Here is a 20743-nt window from a genome sequence, read left to right as displayed (position 1 = left end):
CTGGGGCTCTGCCTGCACGGAGCGGGTCGAGGCGAGGGCTCCGAGCGGAGCAAGGCATTGCCGAAAAGGATCGCGGGGGGGGGGGGGGGGAATATATATATTACATGTATTTCTGCCAAGAAAATCGCCTCCTTTACCCGGCAGAGAGAGGGGACCCCGTCCCCAGCCCCGAGCAGCCCGGCGAGGTGCGGTGCTTCACCCGCAGCATCCTCGCCCCAGCGACACGGCGGCCCGGGGGCTTGGCGCGGCGGGCGGCAGACCTCGCACGGCGGCAGCCGGGCAGAGCTGCGGCTCGGCGGGGCTGGCTCTCCCCGCCCGGGCCCCTTCGCCGCTGCCGCAGGGACGGCGGGGCCGGAGCGGGGGTCGCATTGCCGCCGGAACGGCCCCGGGAGTGGGGGAGGCTGCTGGCGGCACCCCACGCTGCTCCCCGCCGCCGGGGCCCCGCGGTGAGTAACGGGGCCTCCCCCCCCTCCACCGTAGGGGGAAACTGAGGCCGGGCCGTGGCCCAGGCGAGACCCGCCTGTCCCCCTGTCCACTCGGCACCGCTGTCCCCGCACCCCCGGGCTGCCCCTCGCAGACGGCGGGCGGGCGGGCGCCTTCCCCCGCCCCAGCCGGGGAGCGTACCGGCCGCGATCACCCTAACAGCGACAGCGATAGATTAGGAGAAAATCCAGGGCCGGAAAATGAAGGAGGAGATCCGATGCGTGGCAATTTTCATCCCCCCACCTCTCTCCGGGGCAGATTAAAATAAACGCCGGCCAAGCCCCCTCCCGAGCGGCTGCGGGCCGCGGGGAAGGCACCGAGGGGCTGGGGACGAAGCAAAGATTTCTCCCCTCCTTCTACAGCCCCGTCGGGGCGGCCGGGGCACCCCCGGGCCCGTTTCTCGTTAGGCAGGAGGCGGAAGGGAACCGGCGGTGACCGGGAGCCCGGCAGGGCGGCCGGGCTCGCCTGGGCGCCGGCTCGCAGCGGGGCTGGCAGCGCTGATCCTTTAGCTTTTAGCCTAATTGAGCTCGTAGATTTTATTTATTTCATTTTTAATTTATTTTTTTTAAGGGGATGGCGGGGAGGGGGAAGGCGAGGAGAGGAAGAAATAAATAATCCGAGCGGAGCTCGCCGAGAGCCGGAGCCGGCGGGACCGGCAGGCTGCGCTCAGCCGCGGCTGCTCCCGCCGCGATCGCTTCGTTTCGCAGATCCCTCGTTTTGCAGCAGGTCACATTTTACCCTCGGCTCGGATTTAAAGGAAGGCGATGTTTAGAAGCGACAAGGGATTGCAATTTTTATTTTTAAATTTGGGGTTGGTTTGGGTTTTTTTATTTTGTTTTTTTTTAATGCGGAGTAGGTCAGATCAGCACCCCAGATAATCATATTTACCTCCTGGCATTTTATTGTTGTTGTTGTTGTTGTTGTTATCATTTGTACGTGCCGGATTCGTCGCTACACGCATATCGCGTTAAGAACCTGTGCGGGCAATAGCAGAATCTGGAAAGGAAATAATTAAAATAAGGGGAGCGGAGAGGATCGGTGCGGGATCGCGGGTGCGTCCCCAGCCCCCGGGTGCGTGTCGGGACAGGCGGGCCCCGCCTCTGGCTGCGGGGAAAGGGGCCCTTCGGGCTGCCCCCGGGTGCAGAGGCCGGACGGGGCGGGCGTTACTAGGGGAGGAGAAGGTGTGAGAGGGGTGCGCTGGATGGGGGGACATGGCATGGGGGGGGACCGGGGAGAGGCAGAAGGAAAGGGGTCGGGAAAAGGGAAGGAAAACGGACGGGAAGGGAAAAGGAAGCGAAAAGGGAAGGGCCGGAGAAAGGGAGAGAGGAAAGGGAAGACGGGAAGGGGAGAGGGAAGAGGGAGAGAGGGGAGTGCCGAGGATAGGGAGAGGGAAGTTAGTTGCAGGTGAGTCCCCCCGCGGCAGGCCGTGCAGGGGTGCTGCCCGCCTCTCCCCCTCGCTGCCGGCCCAGCGGAGCTGCCGCGGAGGGGAGGGGGGGCACGGCGGGGGCGGGAGGAGGCGGGGGGGGGCAGAGCGACTCGCGGCGCAGCCCCTCCGGCACAGGCCGGGAGGCGAGGCACGGCGGGTGGAGGGAGGCGGGTGCCGGGGCGCCGCGGGGCGTGTGGGGGGGTGTGTGTGTGTTTGCGGCGGGGGGGGTGCCGGTCCCGCCCGGTGCCGTGCCGTGCCGTGCCAGTCCGCCCCGTCCAGCCGCGGGGGAGCGGCGCGACCCGCCGCTCTCCGCCGGTCGGGCCGGGGCTGGAAAGCGCGGGAAAGGGGGCGCTGATTTAAATGCGGGGCCGGGGATTGGCTGTGCGCGGCGTGACGTCACTTCCCAAAGGGGGCGATTACCGTGCGAGGGGAGTAGAAGTTGGGCAGCGGGGCGGGAGCGCGAGTGCCGCTCGCCCGGGCTGGTACAGCGGCGGGCTGGGCACGGCTCGGGGCGGCCCCGCGCAGCCCTGCCCCGCTCGGCCCGGCCCCGCCCGGCTCGGTACGGCTCGGTTCGGCTCTCCGCAGCCCGCCCCGAGCCCCCGCGGCAGCCCCGCAGCCGGCGGTGCCGCCCGCCCGCCGTGCGCCCGTGGCTCAGCCCCGGCTCGTCCTCTCCGCCTCGTATTTATCTTTTTCTCTATTTCCTTTTTTTCTTTTTTTTTTTTTTTTTTTTTTTTTTTTAATATATGTGTGTGTGTGTGTGTGGTTCCCGGTGGCAGCTCCCGGCCGCCCTGCCCCGGCCGTGCCCGCACCCTGGAGCGGACGGACGGACGGACGGACGGATGGCCGGCATCCCCGACGGAGGGATGTTTCTGTCTTTGGTTATCTAGCTGTATGAGTGTTGTGGAGCCATCATAAAGCTAGATAACCGAAAGTAGAAATGACTTCCAGACCTGCTCGCCCGGGGGAAGCGGCCGCACCAGGACCGGCGGTGCAGAGGCGACCCGACCCGCCGCCCTCGGGGCTCCAGGTAAGGGCTGCGGCTCCGCGCCCTCCCCGTCGGGCCGCTGCGGGCAGCGGGCAGCGGCAGCCCGGGGCTCCGCGGCAGCAGGCGGGAGGGCCGGGGAAAGGGAGGCGAGCCCCGCGCGAACGCCTTCATTGCCAGAGGAATCCGGGGTTTAACACTCGGTTAAACGCACCTCGAAATTCACTCCTAGGCTGCGGGGTGTCGCGGCTCTGGGAGGACGCAGGGAGCGAGCGCCCTCCCCAAATACATCCCCCCCCGTCCCAGCCTGCGGGTCAGACGTCGAAAAACCCCGGCTTTTGGATGTTTTCCCTTTTCGCCTCTCTCCCTTGCCCTCTCTTTATTTTTTTCGGCTTTGGGTTTGATCCTGGCCTCCCTTCGGAAGGTCAAGTTGGTGATAATGTGCTCACTTTTCTTGTGCGGTGGCTGTTGCTTTTGTCCGTAGCTGGGGGGTGGTGGGGGGTCTTTCCCGGGGGGGGATGTCCAGGGAAGGGGTCCTGCTGCTGAGTGCACCCCTCCGGCGTGCAGCCGCCCGGCCCTGGGGCTTCTTGGGGAGCCGAGCGCTTGGCAAGGCACAAAGCCTCCCTCACCTCCGCCGCAAGCCCGAGAAGTTGAAACATAATATGTATTACAATGTCTGGCAAATAATAAAAAAAAAAAAAAGGGGGGGGGAAGAAAGAAAGAAAGAAAAAAAGCAATTGGCAAATCTGCATTCCGTTCCCATGGCGACACAAAGCACCGCGCTCTCCGCCGAGCCTCCCCGGCACGTTTTCCCAGCTGGCGTGGGGCGAGTGCCCCGACCGGGGCCGGGGTCCCCCCGGCCCCCCCCACCCCCCCGCCCCGGCACCCTGGGGCAGGGCGTGGGGCATCGCCGCCAGCCCCTTCGCCCGGCGCCGGCGGTTCGCATCCCGCAGGGATGATCCCCCCCCACGGCTGCCGCGAACCCAGGCGGGCCGTGACAGCTCCGGGGAGGCTGCAGATAAAAAGCTGCCCGTGGCTGGGGTTGCGAGTGGGCTGTTTGCTGGCTCTCTGCCCCCCCCCCCCCTCCGGGGGAGATGCTGCAGGAGATGGGGGGTAGCGCGGGGGAAAGATGCTGCCGCGCTCCCACCGCTCGGAGAGGTGGAGTGCGGGTACCCTGCCCCATCCTTTGCTCTGCAGCTGGGCATCCCTCGCCGAGGGGAGCCGGTAGCACCACAGGGCTGAGCCACCCGCACCCACCGCCGTGCGGGGACGGCGAGAGGCGGGAGCCCCGCACACCTCGGAGGCAGGTTTTCCACCTTCCCTTGCACGGGGTAATGGCGTCAGACGCCACGTAGGCCCACAAAGCTAAATATGCCTGTGCACCCTTCCAGGGCCAGCAAAGCACCGCCATAACCGCTGTAAGGAAAAAGGATCTCAGCCTGAATTTGGCTAATGCCGGGAGAAAGAAAAGTTCTGAGGAGCTGTTGTTATTGTATATTCTAATGAGAAGTCATTGGAGAAATTAAAAAGGGCAGAGAAAGACGAAGACGCCAGCACTAATTCCGCAGGAAGCCTCCCAGGGAAAAGGCTGTGTGAGTGTGAACGCTGAAAAGCATGAAGGCCTGGAATTAGACTATCATTTAGAAAGCGTTACTAATCCGAAGTTACAGCAGTAATTCCATGATTTGCTGGGTCCCACACGCAGCGCCAGAATTAAAGATACGGATTTTCTAGAAATGTAACTCAACTGTGGCACCGAGTCTTGGCGAGATCCGAATGAATCATTCATTCCAAAGGCAGCGAAAGACGTGTCATTAAGAACCAACCTCCTTCTCTCCAGCCCATCTGGAATATGTATGCTCGATGCAATCCCAGAAATTGTGGAAGAGATCGGAGGTGGGGAGGAGGGGATGTAGTCCTTTCCCTCCTTTATTATGTTGGTTATTTTTAAGAAATAATTTTCCAATTATTTCCACAATATTGTGAGTGGCACTCAATTCTTCTATTTATTTTTTTTTTTCCCCTTCCGTATGCTAGCATCAAGTCAGGTGCAAACGGTTTCAGTGGAGATGCTTTAAAACTAGACTGAACAAAGCAGGAGGGAACTGAGCAAGGTGGTTGATGAATGCATTTATTCCGGAGTAATGATTTGATGGGGGATGGAGGAAAGAAACATTCAAATTCCTAATGAATATAATTCAGGAGGAATCATTCGACCAGCGTGTTAGAGAAAATCTGTTTGGTGGGAGTGTTTCGGCACTGGCAGAACCCAGGAGGTATTTCTGTCCCTAGCTTTTATAATTGCAAAAGGTGAAAATATAAAAAGAGGATCTGAGGAAAAAAAAATACACACATATAATAAATGTCTTTGTGTGTGTGTATATAAATACACATATATATAATTTTATAAAATAAAATGGAAGTGTGGAAATCCATGTCTACATGTGAACTCTTACAAAGGATCGGTGCAAGCTTTTTCACCTTGCTATTTGATCAGCTGGTCAGAAACCACCCTTGACTCCTACATTTTTTTTCTCCCCAAAATCGCCTGTTCTGAGCTGATTTTTCAGGTGTTTTTTCAGGCCACGGACTTGGTTCGCTTATCCCAGAGCAGTTCCCCCCAAAGGGGATTGAGACAGGGACTGAGCAATTTGGCCTTTAGTTTCCGGGAGAAAGAAACCGCGGTTGAATTTTTACTGGCGCTAAAATTCTTCACTTTTGCCCCTGTTGTCGGCATGAACCCGTGGGTGTTTGGGGGAGACATGGAGGCAACACCCCCTCAATTAACGAGGGAGGCAGCAGTGAGCGATGGGGGACTGTGGTGTGAGCATCCCCAGCTTGCGTGTGCGTGGGTGGAGGGCGAGGAGGTGGATAAAACCCCCCAGTAAATAAATCCCTGCTTGTGAAATACCCGCTGCATTTAGAGTCCCTGGCAGCCCACCGTCAGGTCTCTGCTTTCTGTCTTTTTTTTTTTTTTAAGTGCTGTGATGGAAGGAGAGTCCCGAAGGGTCTGTCTTTGGGCCAGGGATGGATTTTGGCTACACACGGGTCCCTTTGTGGCTTAGCCCTTTGCGCTGTTTGCATAGCTGTTGGCTTTGGATGGATCTTTTCCCCTGTGCAGCCCAAACCCAGAAGGGAAGGTGTCTTTTTTGGCTGTGCTGGGAGGAGAGCCCAGGTCCTGGCAATCCCGGCCCTCACTGGCAGCTTTCTCTTTTCGGTGGGACTCTCCCAGCAGAGCAATAGGATGCAGCATAGGCCAGGCGTGGGTGAGGTTTCTGGAGCTGGGCCGTGATGTCTTTGTTCTTCAGGCAGAGCTGGGAATGGGCAGAGGGAGCCAGAAATGGAAGAATCGCCGTGTGCTGTTGGGGGATAAATGGAAAATATCATTTGTGGGTTTCGCCCCGGGGAAATGATGCCCTGGGACATCATGTGCTCCAACTCATTATTTCCCATCTTTTCCTAAAACTTGGCCGCCGTGCAGCAGGTTTGGCTCGAGGCATGAGGTGAAGGGGGTTTGTACTAGATACCTGGGGAAGCCAAACCTGCTTGGGCTCGGGGTAGGTGGAGAAGGGGCTGTTTGGTCCCTGCCGTTCGAAGGAGCTGCCTCAGGAGCCAGGCCATGCGAGCCCTCCCGCTCGGTTATGGATGAAATCCCATCAATGGGCATTTTTGCGGAATCGCCTGGCAATGGCGGGTTTGATGCTTGAGGCTGAGCTCGGCCATTTCTTTTGTCTCTCTCGCCTCCCACCCCCTCCCTGCACCCTTGATGCAGGCAGACGGTGCCTCCCTTTACCTGCTGCTCTGCCCTGGCTTTGTCCATGCCGCCAGAGAAGGGGCAGAGCTCAGGGGCTTGGAGAGTCCGTCCTGCCTGTGGCTGCGGATGGGTGCTGCTCATGCACCAGGGAGGGATCGCGGCTGCGTGCTGGAAACACGCTTTCTCACGTCTCAGTGGAGGGAAGGTGCTAATTTGGCATATGTGCAGGTGATGGGAATTTCTCCCAGTTGCGAGCGCTGAGGTGCTGGCGCCTGGCACGTGGCCGTGCACGCACACCGTTCGTGGCGTGGGTACTGCGTGTCACTCCTGCCGCCGGTGCTGCCGCATCGCGGCCCCTCGGTCGCCCTGAGCCTCTGGAAGGCCTCGGGGGCCACAAGCGTAAGATGGCCGCGTGGCTGCCTGAGCTGGCTTCTCCGCTGCATGATGCCAGGAGTCGCCCTTTCCAGATCAAGGATTTCAGCGTTAAGTGCCCACGAGCCCAGTCACCTCAGGAAGGCATTTGCTAAGAGCCCAGCTGGAAAAGCATCTTCTCGTGCTGCTCACCCTCCCTCCATCCCTCTGGGTGCACGTGTTCGGGACCAGAGCTTGCGCCAGTACGAGGCTGAGCCATCATGCTGCCCACGGCCAGGCTCCCGGCATCCACAAAGAGTCGGGACGGGGCTCTGGCTTCCGCGTTTTCTGTTGCTGTCTAATATTTATTCAGGGGCTCAGGTTTGGTTAGGAGTGTTTGCCTTGAAAGCTCAGGAGTGGGGGTAAAAAAAAGAAAATGTGGGGGAGCAAAAGAACACAATCTCCGGCAGTTAGCTGTCTCTTGGAAACTCGGCTTGCTGTTCCTATAGAGGCTTTCTCTTTTCCTTCACCCTGGTCTGGCCTTAAGTACCACTTTAAGTGGGCTTTGCTCATTCACATCCAGGCTCCTTAGAGCAATTGAGCCCGCGGGGGTTTGAAAAGAAGGGACAGTCCTTCAATGGCAGGACCTTGGGCCAGGCTAATTGGTTTTGGTTCAAGGGGATACTGGATTTGTGAAAAGCCCAAAGACATCTTTCCCACGCCAAATCCCGGCTCTTCAGAGGGGGAAGTGAGGGGTGCCGGGTGGGAAGGGAGCTGAAAGAAAGATGGTTTAGTTGAGGAACCTTCGTAATGACCCAGATGCCCACCAGCCTCCACAGGGATGGGTGCAGCGGGGGGCTGCGCCCAGGGTGGCATGGCAGCAGGGGGACGGGGTCCTTCTTCCTCGGGGCAGGTGGATGGCGGTGAGTGGCTCCTGGTGGCACGCCGGCAGCGGTGGCCTGGCTTCATTAAACCCAGGCTTTTTCTGTGCACGCCAGACTCCTGTGGAGATGCTGGGAGTGAAGGAAGGATGGGACCTGGGTCCAGAAACCAAATCACTTCTGTGTGCTTGCATGTGCAGCTGTGGGGGGAATTTGCTGAGGTCTCTTGTATCTCATTTTGATTTAGGAATTTATTTATTTTTAAATGTTGACTCTCTCTGGCACTGTTCCAGAAGTCCCACGACCTTTACTCTCCCCAATCCATAAAAATCACTTAATTATTGGGCCGAAAATCAAGGCTTGGAAACAAAGCCAGCTTATGGGACCATCATTTCTTGATATATTTCCTGAAAGGACATATTTCTGGGCACCTTCAGAGCAGAGCACGCAGCTTGTTGGATATGAGATATCAAGGCATTATTTATTGAGGAAGTCTTCACACTCCCTCATCTGTTATAATTAACTGATGACATTTTTTCTTAGGTTCAAAATATGGTGAAAAAGTATAATTAGCACGAAGCTGAGGCACTGCATTAAAATGTCTCCTATAGTTAATGTAGGATAGTCGTGCTATTTATTACAGGAGGAGCTGGCTCTGACCTCTGTGTTGCCTAACACTTTTTATTGTAAAGATTCTTGAACTTTTTTTTTCTTTTTGAGCACCTCTGACACTCCCATTGTTTGCTGCGGGCCCTTGAAATTCGGCTGGGGGAAGCTCTTCAGCTTGAGAAATGCCTATTCTTTGTCCCTTTAATTCCTTTCAGGTTTAGCTGAATTATGAATTGTTCAGAATCACGATTTCCCTTTGGTTGCCTCTTGGGGGGAAAAAAATTAAAATTTATTGTTTCCCTGGAATAATAATAACAGACCACGAGCAGGGTGAAGCCCTGGACTCCCACCACTGTATTGCAGAGCTCTGGACCAGCCAGGGAAGGTGGGAGGACAAGTACGGCCAACTCCACGATCCCCTTCCACCTCCACTTCATATTCTTCCAGTATGGCCCCATCTCCTGGGAGAAAACTCCTCCGGGTCCTGGCACCAGGAGGAAAAAGTGTAGGGGCGTGTGGGTGTGTTGGCCTGGGCACTGCCAGCCCCAGCGATCCCCCTTCCCCACTGGCCCCGGGAGAGCAGCCTTCTGCCGCTGCCAGATAACATTAGTCCTGTATTTCATAGTGGCAGAAATCTGTGCCGAGGCTCGGGGCTTGAAATCGCTCTGCCGGCGCAGGACGAAGGCAGGGATGGGTGCGGGGTGAAGGGAGAGGAATTTGTTACACTTGCCTACAATTGTTTTTCTTTTTGCTTATATAAACAATCTATTATTTATTAGCTATAAATAATGCATTTTTCTGTATGTTTAGAATGCACGTGATTTCTGTATATTAAAAATGTACATGGTTGAAAGCACCAAAGCAAGTGCTGGCAAGTCGGGGGGTACCCAATTTCAGTTTGACCATGAGATGTTAATTCAGCCTCTCCCTGCCTGTGCCCTTATGAGGCTGTAATGACATGGTCACAACCTATTTTTAGCTCACTCCCTCTTTCCCTGGCCAGGGTGGCTGCACAGCGAGGTGGAATTAAGGTTGCACGGACAGTCATAAATTGGACACTTCCTAACTTTGAAGTGCTTGACCACGCAATCTAAACGAGGGCACTTCAGGGCAGTATTTCTGCATGTGGCATTAACTGCATTGGTCAGGGACGGCAAATACAGGGGTAGAGAAGCCATAGAGCAGAAAAGACCTATCAGACTATTGAAAGCGCTCGTTTAAATAGATGGGGGAGTCAACAGAGCCTACACTTGATCTGAGCTAAATGGCCAAGAAGATGTCTCCAAGCTGAGAGGGGGAAGCCTTTGTTCCTTCAGCCCCAGCCTTGATGTTTCTTTTGCCTTTGGTTTTGCCTTGTTCACTCCTAGAAGCGTTTGGGCTCCTGCTCTTGAGGAACCTTTGGCTTGCATAGTGAATTTGTGTGCTTGTGAAAGCAAGGGTGTCCCTAAGAATGTGCACATGCACGCACGCTCCCATCATCGCACCAGCAGATGTGTGCCACCAGCTCGCAGAGACTGGCTGATTGGTGTCCTTGTCTTGCCTTGCCTTGCACACTCCCTCTTTCCAGTGTCACTAACAGGAGCCGTTGCACATGTTGGAGGGAAAGGAGAGGCCTTTGTGTATTACATAGGAGATCTAATCTCTTTTTTTAACTGCTGGAAGAATTACTTCGGAGGTGATTACATGCAATGCAGATTTATCTTTGCTTGAAATGGCTTTTTTTTGTTGTTTTCTTTTTTCTTTGTTTACTGGGGGTTTTCTCCATTCTGGCTTTTGATAAGACATTTGGCTGCCTGTTTTCTAGTAGAGTAGACTCTGGTTGAGCAAATTTGTCTGGGGAAGTAAGCAGTCTTTTGTTTTACTTTCCTGGGTGTAATGCAGTTGTGGCCCCTTGCACATACCTTGTGCTGATACTGGAGCATTTTCCCCCGGCCAGTAGTGTATTTGCCCTGGGTTATAATTATTTGACCTGGTGTTTTTCCCTTGTGGACTCCTGGAGCCCGATACCTGCCTGGGGCTGTTCCTGCACCGGCACAGGTGTCTAAGTGTTCTACGTTTGTGTTTCCATTGTGTGTATATGGCCTTGTGTTTCATGAGCATCTTTTTCATAACTTTCCCCCTCTCTCCCGCATCTCAGTTCAGCAAAGGGCCTGTCTATCTGGATGCAGGCAATAAACATCTCTTCTCACCCTGACTTCTGTTAATGAGATAGAGACAGGTAAGCATCACACATACCAACTTTCCTGCTCTCAGCAACATCAAGGAAACGGTGACAAGCTATTAATGGAAAGTGATGGTCTGGGTGCTAATTAGTGCTTCATTTTCAACTTTTACCTACATGTCTGCCAAGATGCCCATCCCAGCCTCTCCTCTCTCCTTGCATCCCTTTGTTTCTAGCGTGTTCCTTGTTCACTGCGCACATCCCATGTCGAAGAGGCTTCTCTCTTTATTTTTTCCCTATCAATCGCTTTCTGAATCTCCTTATTCCCTTTTTGTGTCCTTTTCCCCTGGGTAATTGCTACCTACACCCTCAGTCTTCTGTGGTTGTTCCCAGCAAAGAATAAGCACGATATTGTAGCGGGATCTGAAAGCTCAGGGATGGGGCACACAAAGTTGGTCAGGAGTTTCTCATCTTCATCACCGGGTAGCAATATTTGCTTGTGGCACCGGTGCACGGGGTCAAATTACCCTGGGGATGTGAGGTCAGAGATCTGTCCCCTCTTCCCGCAGGTAATGCTGTAGGGAGGGTCCCAGCAGCTCACAGGTCTTGGTCATGGAGCAATTAGTATTTAAAGCAGATCCTCTGGTGATGCCCAGAGACCAAGTAGGACAGGCCTCCGCAGTATGAGCCTGCAGGACATGGCAGGTCCTGCCCCAGAGAGCTTGCGGTCTAAACCCTAAATGACTTTTCTGTCCACCAGACCCCGTTAACAGCTGCTTTTTGAGATCCACCCCAATTCATGCTGCTGCAGCAACATGATGCCTGGTCTCAGCTTGGTGCCCGGTCTCTCCCGTTTCTCTTTCTCCTCGTCCCTGGGCTCTGCCTCTTCCCCAGGGACCCTAATTGTCCCCTCCTCACTTTTTTTGCATGGACTGTGGGTTTCTTGCTGCCAGGCTTGTGTCCCAAAGAGCTGCCTAATCTGCCCCTGTCATTCCCAGTCACAGGCTCTGCACACACCGTAGCTTTATGGGGAATGCTTGCAGGGCAGTGGGAAGAGGCAGCCATGGTTTGCACATTAGCTAATTAATTTTCATGACTGAACGATGCTGCCTGGTCTCTTGTTTATACTCCTTGCTGCTCCCCTTCTCCCCCCTCCTCGCTGACACACACACAAGACGACACATCTCGTACGAACGTCAGCATCCTTCCACAGCCTTGAGACGCGAGCGGTTATTCTGTTGGCTTGTCAAACGCGGGTTTCCCTGCTTCATGGTACACAGGGGCCCCCTGTTTCACATTTGCTGATTCTTATTAGACCCAGCGCGCCAGGGCCCTGTCTCTCCCCACAAAGCAACGCGCCGCATCCCATCCATAAATCCAACCCTGGAACAAAGCCTCCTCTACCCTGCCCCATATTTCTACCCAGCCTGCCCGCTTTCCCCTCTGTCTCTCTCTCCCTCTCTCCCGTGCGGAAGGTTTCCTAGTGCCAGGGAGATATGATAATTCTTGTGAAGAGAGCATGAAATGCCTCTGCTCTTTGTGTCTGTTTAATTCAATGAGAATCCCAGCCCCAGATGTCATGAATGGTGGGCTTTGTGCTGGCCCTTCCTAAGCCCTAACCGCCAGCCCTGCTCTCTGTCTTTCTTGTTTCCCACCACTGGATACTGATTAACAAACTAAATTATTTTTCCTCCCTAATGATGTTTTCCCACTTTGCCCACCAGGCTGGAAGAAGCCATGGGGAGGAAAGAGTTTGTGCAAAGGATGAGATAGCCAGGGAGAAAATTAAAGAGACAGTGTTGCTCTCTGGGCTCTGGCAATGCAGGTCCACTCGGCTTTATTTCCTTATTAGAGAATGGGGTCGTGTCTGGCTGTATTTTACAAGGCTGGGTGTATTTCAGCTGAGGGGACGGGCTTGAAAGCATCCGCACGAGGTATGCTCTGAAGCATGCCAAGGTCCGTAACTCACTTGCAATTGTGTGCGCGAGTTTGCATGGTCCCAAATTTAAGGTCTCTTTTCCGACCGTGAGTGACATGCAGTAATTACTTGACATCCGTCCATGCATATGGGAGCCTCTTTCTAATTGAGACAAATTCTCTTTTCCTTAATCAGACATGACTGCAAGTTCGTGGAGTGGGATGCCTTGGGAAGGGCTGGGACGTCTCAACCTGAGCAAGGAGAGGTGAGTCCCTGGGAGTCTTCCTGAAGGATCGAGTCCAACTCGTGCATGGGAGACCAGCTCTTTTACCTGATCCCTCCCTCCTTACCTCCCTCCCGCAGCCAAGTTTCCCAGGCAGCCTTTTGAAACAGGGCCAGTTGTTAGCTGCTGCTAGAGAAGGCCAGCAGCGATAATCCAAGGAGCTGGGACGGAGCTGGAGGCAGGTGTCCAAGGCAGGTCTGTGCAAAGCCACCTGCTTCCCGGAGCCCAGCAGCGTCTGCTTGCTGGGCACCAACGAAGCTGTGGCCAGCAAACACCCTCCTGGAGCAGGGAAAGAGGATGGGTGTTAACCTTGCAAGTAGAAAAGGCGGTAGGGAGGGAGAGAGCCTTTCAACAACAACCTGGGGGTCTGAATTGTGCAATCGGGAGTCATTGAGAGGGGGGCTGATTTGGTGTTTTGGGTTTTTTTGTTTTTTTTTTTAAAAAACAGAGGAGCCTCCGGGCTGGTGGTGAGGGCTCCTCTCAGCTGGCACGTGGACAAGGGCAGGTCTGATGGACAGGGCATGGCAAGGAGCAGGGTGTGCTCAGGGAGGCTCTACGGCGGTGCAGGGCTCAGCCCTGTGTTTATCAGCCATTGTGAGAGCTCTGGTCAGAGAGGGCCAGAGCCTTGCCTTTCCCTGTGCAGAGCAGGGGGGCTTGTGGAGGCTCAGCTTGTAGAACGGCTGCTCCCCTCGGAGCCACGCCAATGCTGCGGTACCCAGCCATGGTTCCCCTTTTCCTCAACTTAGACTAGAAGGGGGGATAAACAGAGAAAAGGGTGTTGCTTGTCTGCACCCACCAAGCCCCTGCGAGCACACCCACTGCATCCAGCAAAGTACCGCCTTGCGTATGGCCTTTGCTTCCCACTGCAGTCACATCTGACCCTTATTACTTCTGCAAGGTAGAACAAGGCAGGAAAAATGGCTGTGCAGTGAGTTTCTTCATGCGCCAGGATTTATTAAGAACAATAGGGGAAATCAATCCATCTATGTAGAATACATCGCAGGCTGCAATGGGATAAAGCATTTATTCCGCTCTTGAAGGGTAGAGCTATAACTCATGGGAGGCAAAACCCTTAGTGCTCTGGAGTCCCTTCCCTTCATGTGTGCAAAGAAATGCTTTAGCCCATGGCAACCTACCAGCTATTGAATTTGTGTGGAGAATCTGCCGTCCTTCCCCTCTGCCGGCCCCTTTTTGGAAGGCGAGTCACTCATTAAAACACACCTCTGGAAAAATGAAGGGGCTGTCTGTTCGAAGGCATCTCTGCATCTCGGTTTTACTTGAAACAGAAAGAGAATAGAAATGTCTCAGTGATGTAAAAGCAATCCCCCACCAATTTTGAACAGATAGATCGTGCTTAAACCAACGCAGGATTTGCTGCAACTTTCTGCTGATGCCCAAGGACCAGGCGTTGCAATTACAGCAGAGAGGGACTGGTTGGGGTGTTGTGACAATGCGGGATGCTGTGCAGGGGGATCTGTGTTCTGTGGCTGAACATCTCCAATGTGTGTATATATATATAAGTACTACCCTGTGCCCGGCTCTCTGCTCACAGTAGAAGGCGTGCAGTGCAAAGACTGGAGCAGTAGTTAGCAGGGGCAAAAGGTGACCGGGATTTGTTATAATCTTTCTGGGTGTGAGTGTGAAGGCGGGAGGGGCATTAATAGTGAAATGGTATTTTCACTAAGCCTATTTTCACTGGGTCTAATCTATGTTGTGGGAAGAGGATCTCTTCAATAGGGCAGACCCAGCAAGGCTGGTGAGCTGTTTGGAGGGGGTCTGGAGAGCCGAGGAGCGCGGGCAGGGGGAAGCGTAACAATTGAGCGGACACGTCAGACGGCCTTCCTCAGCAGAGATGACTTGGTAGGTAGCGTGCTGTTGGACAGATGGGGTTAATTCTTACACCCAAATCAAAAGGCGACCGAGGGGGGAATGTTTTATTAATGAAAGCAGCCCTTTGTGAGTATTTCTCCCGAGGCACGTTCCCTCTACCCGCTGCCTTCCCCCCTGGCTGCTGTCTGGCCCCATGTCTTGCTCGGTACCTGCTCAGCTGCCACTCACCCACTGATAGGTTTCATCAAGAAATGTCTCCATATGTCTGAGTCCTGGACCTGGGCGAGTGGGATGGGAGGAGGAGGAGGACAGGTCCTTGGCTATGCTGGGGAGAGGGGTGCGCCACAGGCAGGCAGAGCTGGGGCTGTCACAAGTTGCATGTCAGCCCATCGATTGCTGCAATGGTGCTGCAGGGCTCACTTCTTGCTGGTACCAAAGAGCAAGAGAAACTATGGTTTGCAGACTGCAAGGTAAAATGCAGATCAGAAGCAGGCACCTTAGTGGGCTGGGGATGAAGGGACCAGCTGGAGATTGGGTTGGGGAGGTTGGGAGTGCCTTACCCACCATCCAGCCCCCTTCCCATCCCACTGCCTCGCTGCCTGCCAAGTAATGGGCTCAAGAGAGGAGAAGTGGATTTCTGTGCACCAGAAAGCAGCCTCTCCCAGTCTTTCTTACCCCACTGTCTTCCCTTGCCTGTGTCCTCAGGGGGCCCTGGGCAGCTTGTTATGCCAAAGGATGGGGCTGTGGAAGCGGCAAGGACTGTGTGTGGAGGTTATTTCTGTCGCTTTGTTAAAAATAAAACAAAAGCTGGTTTATGACAATTGATTTAGAAGAAGGAGGAAGCCGAGCTCAATTCCCAGAGCACCTTTTAGCAAGGCTCTGCATGCGCGCGCGCGCGTCGTACGTGTGTCAGAACAGAGCACCCAAGGAAGGCCGGGTCGGGAAACCTCGCATGGAAGCGGGGAAAAGACCCCGGTGCACGGCTGCTTCCCTGAGGGAACCCCCGCAGGGCTAATGTTTGATCTGAAGCTCGGTTGTACTCCTCTGAAACCTTGGGATGTCAGGAGCTCGAAGGGAGCCTGGGACGGAAGAGGATGCTATTTGCATTTTCCTATGAATGCATCTATTTGTATAAATCTGGTGTCTCTGTGCATGCGCACACTCCCCTGCGCCTGCATTTGTTTGAAGAGCAACATGCTGTCCCTGTGGTGTTCTCCACTCAGGGCCAGAACTGGTTAGTCTGAAATTCAGACTCTTCCTGGAGGAGCCGTAACTCCCCTCCTTGCTTCAAATCTAGCGATGGCTATGGACGTAGGAGTCCCGAGATGTTTCACCGTGCGATAGCGGAGTCTCATTGTGGAGGATGAAGGCTCCCCCTTTCAAATTTGCACAGACATCAAAAGAGTCTGGAAGGTTCAAACAGATCACAACGTAATCAAAATGCCAAGCCACCGTCTGCTTCTGCCTTTGGGTTGACAAGCAGGATTAGCACCCAAGGGAAGCAGGGTGTAATAGTGTTTCACGGGCACTGTGAACAGCCCAGAAGTGTGCAGAGTACAGAAAGGTTAGCCGAAGGGCAGGTCTAGCTACAGACGTACGGTTAGGGTGTGGATTTTAAAGCAAGGAGCTGTACGTGTATAACCTCCGTGGATATTTACTTTAGCAGAAGGTAGGACTCTCCTGCATACCGGTTATGTCACGCTGGAAGCAGTTTAAGCTAAACTGGAGAAAGCCAGTTTGAGAGTGGAGATGTGCACCAGCGTGGCGAGGAGCAGTAGCAGTTGACCTATAGTGCTGTCATTATAATGGTGTGGTTTTCCATGTAGACAACCCCGGAGCGGAGCAGCTAGCCTGCCATCCCTTATGTTTCACTGTCTAACCGAGATGTATAACACGGCCCTGTCTGCGTGCAGTTGCAATCACCCTCGTGCTCTGGTTCTCCACAGAGTACTGGAGCAGATGCCAAATTTTCAATGTGAGTCGTGTGCCTATCGCACCGTGTGAAATAGTCCCGTTGTGGCTAAAGACATGTGAAATGCTTCCCAAATACTGCTTTAATGTCAGTAATTGCTGTAACTGTCCTGTGGACAGTCTCAGACCAAGGATGAGGGTTCTTTGGTTGGTATTTGCTGTTGCTCATTTGGAGAGCTGAACAACACTGATGTTCCCACTGTAAAGCTCCCATGGAGTGGGAAATGCTGGTGTAGCTTTGTCCGTGTTGTCTGTGTAACTGTGCCTTTTCCTTTTGTAACTGACCTTGTTTTAAATTTGTGTTAAATTAAGATTTAGGAAGCTCACATCTTCTTACTAGTATCTCTGCAGTTTCGGTCTGGGATTTATTTTGTTTTGGCCAGGAGAAAGGCAGAATTTGCCCATAACTCATCCTCTGATGGCCGGGCAGGTGACGTTTTCCCTCATATCTCTCAGACCACTGACCTGTATTGCTATACCTGTTCAGGCCATGTCTTCCAGGGCCAGCCCAGTGCCCAGCAGCTTATGGGGCTCACTGGGGCACATTCAGGCAGGAAGCTGTGCCCCAAAAGTGGCTGCCTGCGTGGGACTAACCCCGCCTTTGCTCCTGCACCACTCGCGTCCGAGGGGAAAGCTCTGGTAAGGGCACAGCCGCCTCTGTGCCCTTGAGCATGTCCCGAGCAATGTGTGCTGCCTCATGAAGGAGAAGCGTATTACGATTTTTCCAGTCAGGAGGGCTGCGGTAAAAGCTGTGGAAGTGCTGCACGCCTAGCGTCTTGGCATGATGAGCAGGGCCCAGGCTAAGATGGCCGCTCGCCAGGCCTCAAGAGCGCACTGCAGCCCACCATGGCAACTCCCTCGGTCCCTGGGCCCCCCTTTCCCTGTGGGCCTGTGGGATGGCTACCGCTCCTCCCTGCCGCTGGATGCCAGCTGCCCCGGGCTGGGCGGAGAGGAGCCCACTGGGGCAGGCCGGCCGCAGGCCTGAGGCAGCGTGGGCCCTGGCGGCCATTTTGCGGGAGGCGAGCGCCGCCTGTAAGATGGCCGCATGGGCATGAGGTGGGGTGCAGCGCTGCCTCGTCCTCGCCACGCTGCCTCCCTCACGCCATCCCCTCCTTATCTTGCTAATTACCGATGAAGGCAGAACAATAACGGGAGCTGGCATGCCCCAGTTCTTTCTCTGCCACCTCCTTCCTCGGGCGGAAAATCTGTGCGCACACCTCCCCCCACCCCCGCCCGCCAGCCCCTCTGTGATATTAATTGAATTAACATACTTCCTAATTTGCCCTGTGATTTCCCCGCGCCGGCTCCCAGCCGCCTCGTCATGGCTTCTCCAACTGGTGGGGAAGGAGCGAGTGTGTTTGTCCCCTCTGCTCGTTTGCTTGTATGCGAAAAATCCTTAATGACATCTAAAAGGGGTGGCGGGACAATAGCCCACGCGGGGTTTGGCAGGAGACGTGCGATATTTACCCCGCCAGACCATCCTCGCTGCCGCTTTGCCGGGGGATTACAACGGCCGCCATCCCCGCGTTCCTCCATTTATTTATTTTGCCGGTGGCGGGGGGGAACGCGTTGGCACGCGGCTGCTTTGTGCGCCTTGCTTCACCTATGAAAAGGACACATTAAGGTGTTTCCATAAACCCCCAGATGACAAAGAAAGCGCCTTTCTTTTCGGCTCGTAGGCAACAATGACAGAAGCCTTTAAAACCATGATTTTATTTCCCCCCCCAACGATTGCAGAAGGCTTCCCCTAAAAGGAACTTAAATACATATCATTAAATCTAAAGCGCTGAGCTCCGCTCCTGCTAACTATGCCATGCTTTTTGTTTCTGATAATATTTGTCCGTTGCAGAGAGCAAGCCAGGGATGCGGAGCCTCCCCCACCCTCCTCCCTTTGTTTAAGTGACAAAATGTTTCTATGTTCTTGTTTAGAAAATAAACCTTTGTAGGATTTCAGCTTTTATTTTTATTTTTTTCATTTATCATGGTCTGAAATCCAAACTCTCTTTCTTCCCAGATCTTCAGAATCCATGTTCTTCATGATCAATTTTCCCTCCTTTATCTAAAAACAAAACATTATTTTATAGTATTACTCCAAAAACACAGCAGTAATATTTTGAATTTGAGTATTTGGAGCTTCAGGATATTGCAATATTCTTTTTTATAAGCGATGAAAGAAAAGCAGTGATTTAAGTGTGTAATGCACAATACAGATGCCATGCATTGTAAATACATTTCAGGGGCATAAAATCCAACGCAGAGAGCCGGTGTTCCACGAAAGCTGGGAGTCCAAAAATAACTGTAAAAATGAATTGTCTGTCGGGACGAATCTCTCAGATCCCAGCCATTATTTGCAGGGTTACAATATACAACTGGGTTACTTATTGGCATAAATATCTCATTTAAAAATGCCAATGATAAACTGAAAAAGAGGTGAAGGAGATATTTGACTGATTACTGGATGCCATGGATTCCCTGCATTTAATTTCATACTTACATGCTATTTACTTATCCCATGTTTATAGGTATGCGCTTTAGCTTCATATAAATCTCTCCTGTCTGTCTGTCTCACTGCGTTCTTGTCTCTTCTGCCATCCCATCTGCTTCTCAGGGTCCTTCTCCTGAAACCACATCACAGGATCTGATGGGGATAATGGGAATCTGCCTCTGGTCTCTATCATAAACATGCCAACGTGGGCTATTGTGTCGGGAGCCGGCGGTCACCAGATGGTGCTTGGTTGCCCAGGGTCTGTGTCGCTGGGTTTGGTGTCTCAATAAACCAAGAGCTCCTTTAGCATTGTGTTTTTCCCCAAGATCTACCTACCCTGGCTGAGGAAGGTGTAAGGATCTTGGGTAATGTACCCCAAAGGACGAAATGCTTCTGGGTGCGTTGGGCACTTTGTAGCCTCAGCCATGCAGCTATGAGCTGCCCTTGCAGAGCTGAGGTTTGTTAATCCCTGCGCTCAGCCATGTTCACCCCGTCTGTGTTCCTGGGAAAATTAGCATTTTAGCTTGTGTAGGGTTGAATGCTGTCTTCATGTGAAAAGCAGTCCATGTCAGCTTGAGCAGACATCTCCTTGCTACCTTTATGTACTGAGATTGGGAAGACAGGGCAGAGATATCTCTGCGTCTGTGGGTGCAGACAAAATCAAGCTATCTCTTCTTGCCTGGGCTCCTAGACAGCTCTTGAGTGTCTGCAAAAGGACTGGCTTGTGCAGGTATCATTGAGAGGTGGCAGTGGTTACAGAAAGCGACTGAGGTATGGGGCTTTCCCCGTGAAAAAATGTCCTCCACCCAGGAGAGACCCAGGGACAAATCCTGCTCTTCATTTGGTGCCTGTATGTCCTCAGGAGGTCCTGGACATTGTTGTGCATGTGAGCTGCAGAGGGGGGGATTAATGCAGAAATAAAGATTGAAAATAAAAACACTGAGAGCGTTGGCTCTTCCTGAATGCAGACAGATGGAGAGAGCCTGGCATAATTACATTTAGCGAAGAGCCGCCATGAATGAAACCAATTAAAGGAGAAGCAATGCTCATATGAGAGAGCGAGTGAGAGAGGAAGACAACCACCTCTCTGGGTCTTCTTGGGCATCCACCTTCCATGGGGGGTGAGTCATGCACCATCCCCAAGTCACGGATGCATGCACCTGCCTCCTGGCTTAGGGGGACTTTGCTTATCTGCCAGGGCAAAAAAAGAAGGAAATGGGGAAACATTGGGTGCTGGCAGGGCCGGCACAGAGCTGGCTTGCAGCCAGCCCCAGCCTCGCCGTCTCCATTGTCTCATGGCTTTAATGCATGCCTAGAAATCCAGTATTTAGGATTCAGGTTACCATTGAAAAGCAGAAAGGTCGTGCTTAGCGCTGCTTGGTGTGGATTCCTCCAGCAGCTCTTTTGCCTGCGTGCCCCATGTTGGGACGGTGTTGGCAGAAGGCCTGGGTCTGGGAGGCTGCAAGGAGCACACCTTTGCTGCCTCTGGCAGGGCATGCACCTTGCAAGTGATGCTGCTGGCTTTGTGATTTAGGGAGGGCAGCAGGAGGCAGAGGAAGGTGTCCAGAAACCCACGCAAATGAGAGGGTGTCAGGCCAGGTTTGCATAT

The 20743-nt window shown here is 53.7% G+C and overlaps 1 long non-coding RNA gene across 3 annotated transcripts in view; it reads left to right on the top strand.

The window, feature by feature from the left end:
• Positions 1 to 2240: 2240 nt before the first annotated feature.
• The window catches only part of LOC138688062 (uncharacterized), a 36429-nt gene continuing 17926 nt past the window's right edge, over positions 2241 to 20743 (top strand). Inside the window, exons 1-3 of one of the 3 annotated variants that reach the window (XR_011327115.1) lie at positions 2241 to 2468; positions 2686 to 2936; positions 12761 to 12830. This is a non-coding gene — a long non-coding RNA (uncharacterized lncRNA). Of the gene's footprint in view, positions 2937 to 12760; positions 12831 to 20743 lie in introns of all 3 variants that reach the window. The other 2 variants (XR_011327114.1, XR_011327113.1) reach the window with 2 other exon arrangements.

Source organism: Haliaeetus albicilla, chromosome 12 (assembly GCF_947461875.1).
Source record: "Haliaeetus albicilla chromosome 12, bHalAlb1.1, whole genome shotgun sequence".
NCBI classification, from domain to species: domain Eukaryota; kingdom Metazoa; phylum Chordata; class Aves; order Accipitriformes; family Accipitridae; genus Haliaeetus; species Haliaeetus albicilla.
Note: the sequence above shows the minus strand (reverse complement) of the source record. Positions and strands in the feature narration are given on the sequence as shown.